This window comes from Octodon degus, unplaced genomic scaffold, assembly GCF_000260255.1.
Source record: "Octodon degus isolate 3935 unplaced genomic scaffold, OctDeg1.0 scaffold00019, whole genome shotgun sequence".
Classification (NCBI taxonomy): domain Eukaryota; kingdom Metazoa; phylum Chordata; class Mammalia; order Rodentia; family Octodontidae; genus Octodon; species Octodon degus.
Window position 1 is genome coordinate 19,455,793 of NW_004524595.1, and position 11,323 is coordinate 19,467,115.

The following is an 11,323-nucleotide window of genomic DNA, read 5'->3' on the forward strand; positions in this document are numbered from 1 at the left end:
TAGGGCCAAAATATTGGCTTTCCTTGCAGCCCTCCTTTTTCTCTAATTTTGGTCTGCAAACTTAGGTTGTTAACCCTCCAGAAGACAAGCTTATTGTTATTACCATACAACTTAGGCTATTAAGCTTAACCTCACTATCTGTCTGAATATCAAATATCTTAGGCATAATATAGAACAAGTATTTTTCATCAAGTATTGATATGTTGAACTTTAAGTCCCTATAGAATATGATGAAAAACATTTAAAATTAGAATATTTTTAAAAAATAGGCATAAAGAATGATATACTTCTTATGTTTACACATAAGTCAAAAAATCTCACCATATAGAATCTTGAAGCAGGACAGTACCACAATATTCCTTTTCCTGTCTCTTGCTTTCATTCACCACCCCCTTCTTTTTGAACAACCATCTATCCAAGAGACAGCGTAGCAGCAACTGGCATGTCATGACAAGCAGTCCATATTCAGAAGACCAGAATGGCATGCACTCCAAGCATGAAACTACTATTACAGATTACCATCTGCAATGCAGTAGCTTAGTTCACAGGTAACAGTATATATAGTTCACTTTTCTAATAAGCATCAGGCATAAACAGCCATAACATTATAAGTAAGGAAGATCAATTCTCATTTGATCTGACTCTGTGCTGTGTTTGCTAAGAAGGTCCAGGCCTCCAAAAAAAGTTATCTTCACAGTCTGATAAACTTCAAGGAAGATGGCAGAGTGGTGAAAAGCAGGAAAAACAGCCTTTCTGACATATTGGTGTCCAGACATTGCAATATACCAACCTCAGGAAGGAGGGAAGTGGGTCCCCAGGATCTAAATCGAGAATTGAAGCCCACAGGGAGACTGAAGAGAGAGATCCCAATGCAGAAAGAGGTGGCAAGAAGCTGTCTCTCCTTGAGACCTGACAATGTTTTGGAGTGGGGAAAGCTTAAAGCTGAAGAAGTCATGACTAGTGATGCCAAAGGCCTCCACAGACAAGACACCAGAGAAGGGGAAAAGTGAATGCAGTAGACTGCCGTGGCTGGCAAGGTACCTGGGTTCAGATATCCTCTAGGGGAGGGTGATTGGCCAGAAATCATCCTGGAGAGGGGACACCGAGCTCAGAACTGAGAGAAGCTGTGGGCTCCTTCTAGTAGCTCCTGGAGTCAGGGGGAGGCAGAACTGTCAAGTCGGCAAGAGGTCATGGAGCTGAGCTCCACTGAGCAGGGAGCTGAGATCAAGTCAGGGGAGACACATAGAGTGCTACAGGCTGAAAACATCAGGTTCCAGCCTCACAGCCAAAAGCCAGCCTGAATTTTACTGGAACTAAATGTTGAGGCTTGCTTGGATTATCCACAGCCCCACTGCAAAGTACAGAGAGCTTCCTGAGATTAGTCAACTCAGATCTACCTGCTCTATCTTCCAGTGACAACAGAGATATGCCCTGAAGTGAATATTTGTTTTTCTTCTTCTCTCATTTCTTTTTCTGATCTTATTTTGCTTTTTTTTTTTTTTTTCTGGGTTGTTTTTCTTTTTACTTGAATGTGAAAATTGTTTCTAGTTTTCTTATTATTTCTCTGTTCTTTTTTTATTTCTTTTTTCTCTATTTCTTTGCTGTTTTCTTCGCCAGTTTCCCAAAGTCCACATAATCTTACTCTGTGCTTCAGCTTTGCTTCTAGTCTTTTCCTCTTTTCTACTTCTCTATTTTCCACCATGACTCTTCTAAATTTTCTCCCTTGAGGGTAAAATCACCATATTGAGGGCATATTTACTGTACAATTTTCTGGTTTGTTTTACTTTTTTTTTTTTTTTTCCAAGCCAAACTGTATCCAGCTTTATTAAAGATACTTTTCATAAACAATCATGGTATTTCAGGCAGGACATGGGCACACAATCTTTAACAGTATACGACAACTTTCAAACTCCCTTCTTGGATGGACTACCAAAAATCAGAAAGCCACTATAAAATCCAATGAAGTCTGCATTTGAGGCTCTGAAGTACGGAAAGTTTAGAGTGAGGGTTGACATCTCACATTTAGCATGTTGTTTAACAACTTTTCACAAGCCGACCCTGACTTTCAGGAAATGAAAATGGCAGAATCATCAATCTGAAGATCCACAATCTAGAAAAAAGAAATCAATTGTTCTTGTGGGACACCATCTCAACATTACTGGCAAGTCCAGATTGCCTGACACACTGGTAACATCACTTTTGGGAATTAGATCCCAATAGGTCTCTGGGCTTAAGGGAGTTAAGCCTATGCTGATGGCAGAGGAAAGGAGGACATAAAATGAACTGGGAGCTGTCCCGTACCACAAGGCATTTATGCCAAAGTGGCCACATGTGTAACATCAGGGAATCCCTCCTCCTGGGAGCCAAGAGGAAGTCTCTCAAAACCAGCAGGGAAAGGCACCTTCCCCACATCAATCCAGCTTTGGAGACATTGTACTACTGACATATGCTCCTTCCCCCCCAAAACAACAATGAAGTGTTCTGTGTGCTAACAACATAGCTTAAAAAAAAAAAAGTAAAGCAAAATTCTGCATTTTTATAAAACTTGATAAAAAATAGTATTTCAAACTGTACAGTCACCAGAAGTACACAGTTATCAAAAATGCACACACTTCACTTGGCATCTCCAGCACCTTCAGCTTTTTGTGCCTGGTCTGTTTTGGCATCTCCATTTTCTGCAGGGTTATTTCCATCCTTGCTGGCATCAGCTTTTCCCTTTTTCCCTTTGGGTACCTTCTCTCCCTTCTTTGCTGGCGCCTTTTTAGGCTTGGGCTCTGGCTTTGGAGGAGCTGGTTTAGCAGACAACCTTGCAGATCTTCTCTGTGGTTCATCCTTCACCTTGGCTTTATCACCTTTAGCATCCCCTTCGGCCTTTCTCTTGGGCATGGTGGCGACGGCGGCAGGTCACAGGCGCTAGACACGAGATGCAGCGGCGCGCAGCTTTGGGCGGCCCGGGGGTCGTCCTCGCTTCTTCTTCCTGTTTTACTTTTTTATATAACTACAAATATACTTCATACAGTTAAAGGCGGCAGATTAGTAGTTCCCGCAGTTTGTAATTTTCTCTACTGTGTTTGATGCTATTGTTACTGCTGATGTACTACTTGTTACTGCTATTGTACTATGTTAGCCAAGGTGATATAATTGTTCTAATCAGTTATTCTTCCTGGTATGACAAGATGGAGATTGCTTAAAGGCCATAAGCAGTACTAAAGGCTAGTGTGACTAAAACGGGGGAAAGATCAAATAGGCACCAACTTCTCATTCCATGAAGTTGAAGAGGTAGGTGTTGCAACAGATTCACAACCAAAACCAGTAGCACCCAGAAGGTGACTCTGAGAAGTAGTCATTTCTTAAGAGTTCTCAATACTAACAATAAAAATACCTCATATATAAGAAAGCCAGTCAATGAGGCCAGTAGAATAAGTGCTTGCCTGGTAAGTGCAAGGGTCTGAGTTCAACCCCCGGTTCTGAAAAAAAAAAAAAAAAAAAAGCTCAGTGGATTAAAGCACCCTCTTAGGCAGATGCAGCAGCTGGGGTTCAATCCTTGGCATGCTGTGCCAGCCCCACCCCTGGGGCATGCTGAGATGGAGATTGAGACTGGGTGTGGTAGTGCACACCTGTAATCCCAGATCTTGGGAGGCTGAACACAGGCAGATCACTATGAGTCCAATCTACATAGTGAGATCCTGTAGACTCTGTACCAAAATAAAAAAAAAAAAAGTTCGTAAGAATCAAACGAGGAATTAAAGAAGAAAATATGAAGACAAAAAACAAGATTCAATTCCAGACTTTCATCTCACAAAAAGGAAATCCATGGGGCAGGGAGGTGAAGCAATTCAAATGCCTCACACCTAGACTCTCTGAAACAGTGGAAGTAACAAAGCAGTTGAATAGGTTTCTAGTAAAAATCAAAACAGAAATAATTTCTCAGATGACTAAAGAGGTGGTGATCATATTGAAATACTTTCCATACTTGGAAAGTTTCTGCCATTACGTTAATAGCTCTAGTGCAGATACAGACTTAAAAAATAAGGGACCATAGGAAAGTGATGAAAACCATGAACACCCAACATAGGAGAGAAATGGAATTCATGAGACAGATTCAACCAGATATCCAGGAGATTAAAATTCTGTTGAAAGTAAATGTAACAGAATGAGCCAATGTGAGGACAGAATTTCAGATATCAGAAACAGAGTTGCAGTTAGCACTCCTGAAAAGAAAGATTTCTTTAAAAATAACTATACAACACACACACACACACACACACACACTCACACACAATCCAACAGCCACTATATGGTGCAAAGAAGATCAACATAAGATTTATTGAAGTCAATTAAAAAGCATGAGATAGCACAAATGACATATAAAGCCTGTTCACAAACATAATGGCAGAAACTTTCCAAGTATGGAAAAAAGTATTTGTCATACAGTTAAGTGAAGCATATAGAACTCCAATTAACCATGGGGAAAAAAAATCTACACCAACACTCTAGAAAGTCAACACAATACAAATCCTCAAGTCAAGGAGAGGTTGGAGTGAAGTATTTCAAAACCTAAGAGAAAATAACCACTAGGCTGGAAGTCTTTGAAACTTTTTTTAATACTTTAAGTTTATTAATGCATTTAAGTTTATTTATTTAAGTTTATTATTAAGTTTACTTAATTTAAGTTTATTTATTAGGAATACATAATGATCACACTCATAAGGATTTTGTGCATGTACTGAAATATCGTGATTCATTTTTTTTTTTTCTTTAATGCTTGGTTTTGAGACAGGGTCTTGCTATGTAATTCAAGCTAGCTTTGAACTCACTATGTAACCCAGGCTGGCCTGGAACTCATAGCAGTCTTCTTGTCTTAGCCTCCTAAGTGCTGGGATTATAGGCATTTGTTACCACACTTGAAAGTTCTTTCAAAATTGATGAAGAAATAAGATACTGCCACAAATAGGTCAACCATGATTAAGAACACCTGAATAAATCCATGACAACCAAACCAGTACTCCAATTATTTTTAATTGTTTGAGATAAGATCTCACTGTGTAGTTCAAGCTGGCCTCAAATTCACAATGATCCTCCTGCCTTGGTCTCCCAAGTACTTTCATTACAGGTATGTGCCATCACACCCACTCCAAAGTGTTCTCAAGGACATTCTAGAAAGAGATAACAAAGACTGAGCTGGGGAGATAGCTCAGTAGAATAAGCGCTTGCCTGGCAAACACAAGGGCCTGAGTTCAATCCCTGGTTCTGAAAAGAGAGAGAGAGAGAGAGAGAGAGAGAGAGAGAGAGAGAGAACCAAAATTCCATGAATCCCAATAAAATAGATCCATCAGGCAAGGCAAATAATTAAACAGAGGGGGGAAAAGAAGGGGAACCAACAACAAGAAAATAACATAACAATGATGAGTTAATTCAAATCAGTTATAACCATCAACACAAATGGTTGCACTTCACTAATAAATAGACACAGACTGGAAAAATGGATCAACAAGCAAAATCCAACAATATACTGCATACAGGAAAACACATTTAATTCAAAAAGAGATTCATACTCTCAGAGTCAAAGAATGGAGAACAATAAAGCTGAATCAAGAAGACACAGTCTCTTCTTAATGTCTTACACATTTCTTTCTTCTTCCAATTTTACATACATATATCTGGTAATATAAATAACTGGTTGGAAGACAACACTAGGTATATAACAAATTCTGTGAAATTCATATTACTTTGTTAAGTGAAATTCTGTATCACTTGTAATTTTTCTGTTTTAATTCTAATTTCTACTGTCCTTAAAAAATAAAAAAGATATAAAAATCAGTATTACTCTGAGTAATTACTTAATTTTTTTTTTTTGTTTTGTTTTCTTTGTGTGTTTAGTACAGAGTCTCACTGCACAAATTGGACTTGTAGTGATCCTTCCTGTTTTCCAGCCTCCCAAGCACTGGGATTACAGGCAAGTGCCACCAGGCCCAGTCTCAATCACAGTCTCAGTATGCCCCAGGCCAGCACTGCAGGCCAGAATGGAACTCCTGGTCCCTCCCCTGCATCTGCCTAAGCAGATACTTTAATCTGCTGAGCTATCTGGCCGGGCCGTCTGAGTAACTACTTTAAAGCTAACGATACACAATGTATTACCTATTGTTATTCTCCTATTATTTTGACATGAAATTTTGTTTTACTTTTTCCCATAGAATAAAAAAATAAAAAGAAATTTAGAGAAAACTTAATGCTGTTACTTCTCAAACTCTTTAATGGAGTTGAAAGGGGAAATACACCCCCAAACTCATTTCCGGAAGCAAGCATTACCTTGATACCAAAACCAGAGAAAGATCCAAACAAAAAAGAGAACTACAGACTAATTTCTGCAATGAACACATGTGTAAAAATCCTCAGTAAGATACTGGCAACTAGAATGCAGCAAATCATCAAGCTTATACTCTATGACCAAGGGGGATTTATGCAAGGGATGCAGGGATGATTCAACATATGCAAATCAATAAATGCAATACACCACATTAACAGAGGCAAGGACAAAAGAGAATTTCCTGGGCCCTATAGGTTGACCCTACCATAGGTAGGGTTTGCTACAGGTATTTGGTAAATATGTGTTATATTACGGAATGAATGCCTTAAAAACAGAATCTTTATCACTTTTTTTCTCTTACCTGCTGAATCCTCCTAAGACAAGTGCTGTCTCTATCCTGAGTAGATGAAAACCCAGTCTGCTTAGGGACTAACCAGCTGCAAGAACAACCCCACCTACTCCTCTGGCATCCACACAATGTCTGGGCCTCATGTAATGAGGAATGGTCATTCTCAACTTCTCTCTAACCAGGGTCTACCTCCTTTGTTTTTCCCTAGGCTTCAACAGACACAGGGAGAATTGGTCTTGTTTTATCCCATCCTGGATCTATAGTGCACAGGCCCATCTTTGGCATTCAGCCTGTAATTAGCATCACACAGGGAGGCTCCAAGAAGGGTGTGGCTGAGACAGACATAGTCTGTCTCTGGATGACTAGGGAAGGTAGGAACCAGCAAGGTCAGTACAGGGTGCATTTTTCAGTGGGAACAAACACTGTGTGATTCTTGTGCTTTTAAGAGCCACATCTACCCTGCCTTGGAAATGGGGTGGTAGGAGCATTATTTTGCAAACAGTAAGAGAATACCTAAAGAGAAAAGCCACTGTGTAAAGTAAATCGGAGCCCAAGAGGCAATTCAGTTGTATATATACAAACTATTCTGCATTCTGGCTTTGGCTCTGGTCTTTACCATCTTGCTATCTTGCACAGGAGTGAATTCCTTATTGGACAGTTTCCCTGAGTGGTAATTATGAGTGGTAATTATGCAAAATTGGGCTGACATTTACCTTTGCTGTGCCTGCAAAGAAAGACAACTGTAAATTTGAGCCCAGCTTGAGCTACATATTGAGCTCAAAGCCAATCTGAACAAGTGAGACCTGCTTCAAAAATCAATGAATTAATTAAAAGGGCTGGGGCTATAGCTCCATGGCAGTGTGCCCTAGATTTAATCCCTAGTCAAAACCCCAAAAGTTTTAGTAAAGCAATTTGATTTCGAAAAGCCAGTGAAGGGTGTCAAGAAATCACAAAATGATGAGCAAGAGAGTGAGTAGCTCAAAGATTTCCAACTCAAAGTCTTGTTTCACATTGAAATAACATCTAGAGAGATGAAGGGATTTCCCCAAATCACAGGGTTGCCTTCTTGTCTGCAATTCTGAAATCTCAGATGATGGCAGGACTCAGTGCTGTTCATTTACTTTCCAAATGTAGGACCCAAACTTACGAAACAGCCTAACATGGCCTTGTGTGGGAAGCCGTAAACTGGTATCCATTTTATAATAGTGTCAGCCATTTTCTTAAGTTTCTATTCCCCTGCTGAGTTAAGTTTCTGCTCCTTCCGGCCTTGCCCATTCCCTGTGAATCACATACTATGCCCCAGAGGTGGGACCTTCCTCCGTTGCCTAGATACCTGCTGACTTCAGGAGCCAAGACTTCCTCATTCCTACACTCCCTTTATATACCCAGCACCTCCCCTGAATAAATGAGACTTGATCAGAATCCTGTCTTGTCTCCATTCTTTGTGTCTCCTGTCCCTTCTCATCCCCACTCCCCCTCTAGGGTCATCGTTGACTAACCCGCGGGTCAGGACAGCCTTGTACCTCCAGGAATCTTTGGCTCTCATGTCCTCTGAACTCTGGCAGTTTTTAAGACACTCTACTGCGTTTGATTACAGAATATGTTCCAAGATGCCCCTGGAAGTGGGGACACACATGGAGTCTTCTGTGTCCAGGGGAATTCTGCTTGATAAGGCACCACTGGTCCCCAGTTTTATCAATTCCTAGCACCTGGCATCAATTTCCAAGCATTGGCTTTGCACCAGTGATTGTCCTAATGTTTTAGAATCATTTTCAGTGTCTCAACACATTTGCCCACACCTCTCTCTGCATCTTTTCTACTCACCTCTTCCAGGACCCCAAGTCTCCAAGCCTAGATCATGAGCTCCCCTCTCCTGGTCCTTCTGCTCTTCATGCAGGGACTGTCTTCTGTCCTCCTCTTGCTGAAAGTTTTTGTCCATTCTTATGTAAGTCCTTAGGAAGCCCTCAGTCCTCTGTGCTCCTCTCATTTTGTCACACCAGCCTGGGACATCCTACCCACCTTCCCCTCATCCCCTCCACCTGCACTGAGCGGCTGAATGTATCTGATGCAAGCAAACCTGTCTTGCAGGCTGGCCTCCTTCTGAGCTCCTGGTGCTGATCCTGGACACAATCCTTGCTTTATCCTGACATTCGCAGTGCAAGTGAGCATCCAGACCTCAATGCTGGGACCTGAAGCCGTGCACATGTCAGAGATGGAGAGATGGTTACACTTAGAATATTTGCATAAACTTTACTGGTTGAGCATCCAGAATCTAAAAATTCACAATCTGAAATCTGAATTTTTTTTAAAATGTGTCCTATAGCTGCATAAAAAGTTTTGGATATCAGTCAAGTTTTGGACTTTTGGAGAACAAAAATTCAACCTATGTGTTTTCCTCCTTCCTTCACCCTCTTGCTTTCCTAGAGATTAGTTCATACTTTCTTCCATCCTCTCAGTAACCCCTCACTCTCAAATGATTTCTTTGCTACCTATATCTCTAAAGCATTTTATTTTTTATTTATTTATATTTTGTGGAACTAGGGTTTGAACTCAGGCCCTTGCACTTGCCAGGCAAGCACTTATTCTACTGAGCCATCTCCCCGGCCCCTCTAAGGCATTTTAGAGACACAGAAGAGAACCTCACAGACTCCCTTGTGCCAGCCACCCTGCCTCTGCCAGTCCATGCTGGAGCTGCCTGCGAGCCCTGTGGCTGCTCAGCCCAAGCCTGCCAGAATCTCCCGTGCATTGGTCCCCACTCAGTGGACAGTTCCCCCATGGCCCTCAGCATCTGGCCTGCTGGTGCTTCTCCCACCATCACCCCAGAACCCTCAGAACTCTCACAGGACAGTTCCCCTCGCCCGTGGATGACAGCCTCTGGGTCCTGCACATCCTAGCTGCAGTTCCTTCCCAGCCTCTGGCCTTTGACCAGCTTCTGCTTTTGCCTCCCACAATCTGCTTTCGGAAGGGCAAGTGACTTGATCCCTTACCATCTTCAAATCTTTTCTTCAGTGTCACCTGTGCACAATCCTCTCTGTGTACCCTTGTGCACAACTCCCCTCAGAACTCTGAGCCTGCACTAGGGAAGCTGGAACATGTTATATACATTTTTCTCCATGTATGTGTTGGCCTGATTCTCATTCCCCTGCCCTCACTAGACTGTAAGTGTCAAACACATTAATTCTCTTTTTCTTCCTCTCTTCTTTCTTTTGTAAGGTAATACTGAAGATCAAATCTAGCACATGCTAGGCAAGCACTCTACCATTGAGCTATATCCCCACTTTGATGTTCTTCTTCTTGTTGTTGTTGGTGGTGTTTTGTTTTGTTTTTTGATCTGTCTGAGACAGGGTTTTATCATGCAGTTCAGGCTGGACTTGAACTTGCTATGTAGCCTAGGTTAGCTGCAGTCACATGACTCCTCTGGTCTCAGCCTCCTAAAAGCAGAGATCACAGGTGTGCACCACCACGCTCAAGTAGCCCCAGCCTTTTAAAATTTTATTTTGAGGCAAGTGTTCAGTAAGCTGTCCAAGTCAGAGTCAAAGTTGCAATCCTCTCGGCTCAGGCTTCTGAGTAGCTGAGGCTAGAGTCACGAGCCACCACAGCCCTGCCAGAATAAGGATCTTTTTTTCTGACAAGTGATGAATCCAAAACATCAAGAACAGTGCCTGCAACAAAGCAGGCATTGAGTCCATGATGAAGAAGTGAAATATTTTACTTAAACTTCCCCAAAATGTGTTTTCTATTATCCGTACTTTAGGAAGAAAGTGAGGCTGGAAGAAGTCTAAAGAAATGCCCAGGCCGAGGATTTGGTTCAGTGGCGCAGCTCCTGCCTGAGAAGTGAGGTCCTGAATTTGATTTCCCGCATCCTATAAAGAATGCCTGTGGCTGTCTTGAGGGCGGGAGGCATCCAGGAGTGCAGCGTCCCTAACTCCACAGCCGGCCCTCAGAAGCAGCTCCCATCAAGGGCCACCAGGTCTCAGGTCTTATCGCTCACTCACGGGCGGGTGCCGCGAACTGAGAGTGAGCCGTGGCGTCTGATTTAGACGCTGTCCTCTTCCCCCAGCCACCGCGAGGGGAAAATGCTCACTTCACTCTAGAGCAAAGCACACAGTCGAAGCCACTTTCTGTTTACATCCGAATGACAATGCCCCCGCCCCAGGCGAGGAAGACCTTTGGTATGGCCTCCCCCAGGCAAGTCGCAGCCAGTCAGTGGCAGGGTCTGTTTGGAAAGAATTTGGAAGGAATGTGTGCGGCACTCTCGGGATAAAGCTCGGTTTGGCTTCAGGGACCGTTTTAATTAAATTAATTATCTCTAGAAGAAGCGCCCCCCAGCTGTTTAAGCCTGAACAATAGGTACTTGTTCTCACTTCTCAGAAGAGCCACACTGCTGCAGTCCTCTTGGAGCTGAGGAAAATGCCACCACCCGAAAGTTAAGGCGGGCCCTCCCTCGTGCCCAGCAGCCCTGTCCTCGCACACAGAGGAGGGGCTTTCAGTGAGGGCTGCAGAGCCCGGGTGAAAACGCTCCACACGCAGCGCACACCCCTCCTCCACGGCTTGGTTCCCTGGGGTTACTTGGGCCACTGCGCTGGGCTCTCTTCTTTTCCAGAAAGGGGCCACCTCTGGCGGCCCTGCAGTGTCCCTGAAGGAATGGTTGCACCTCCTTCATATTC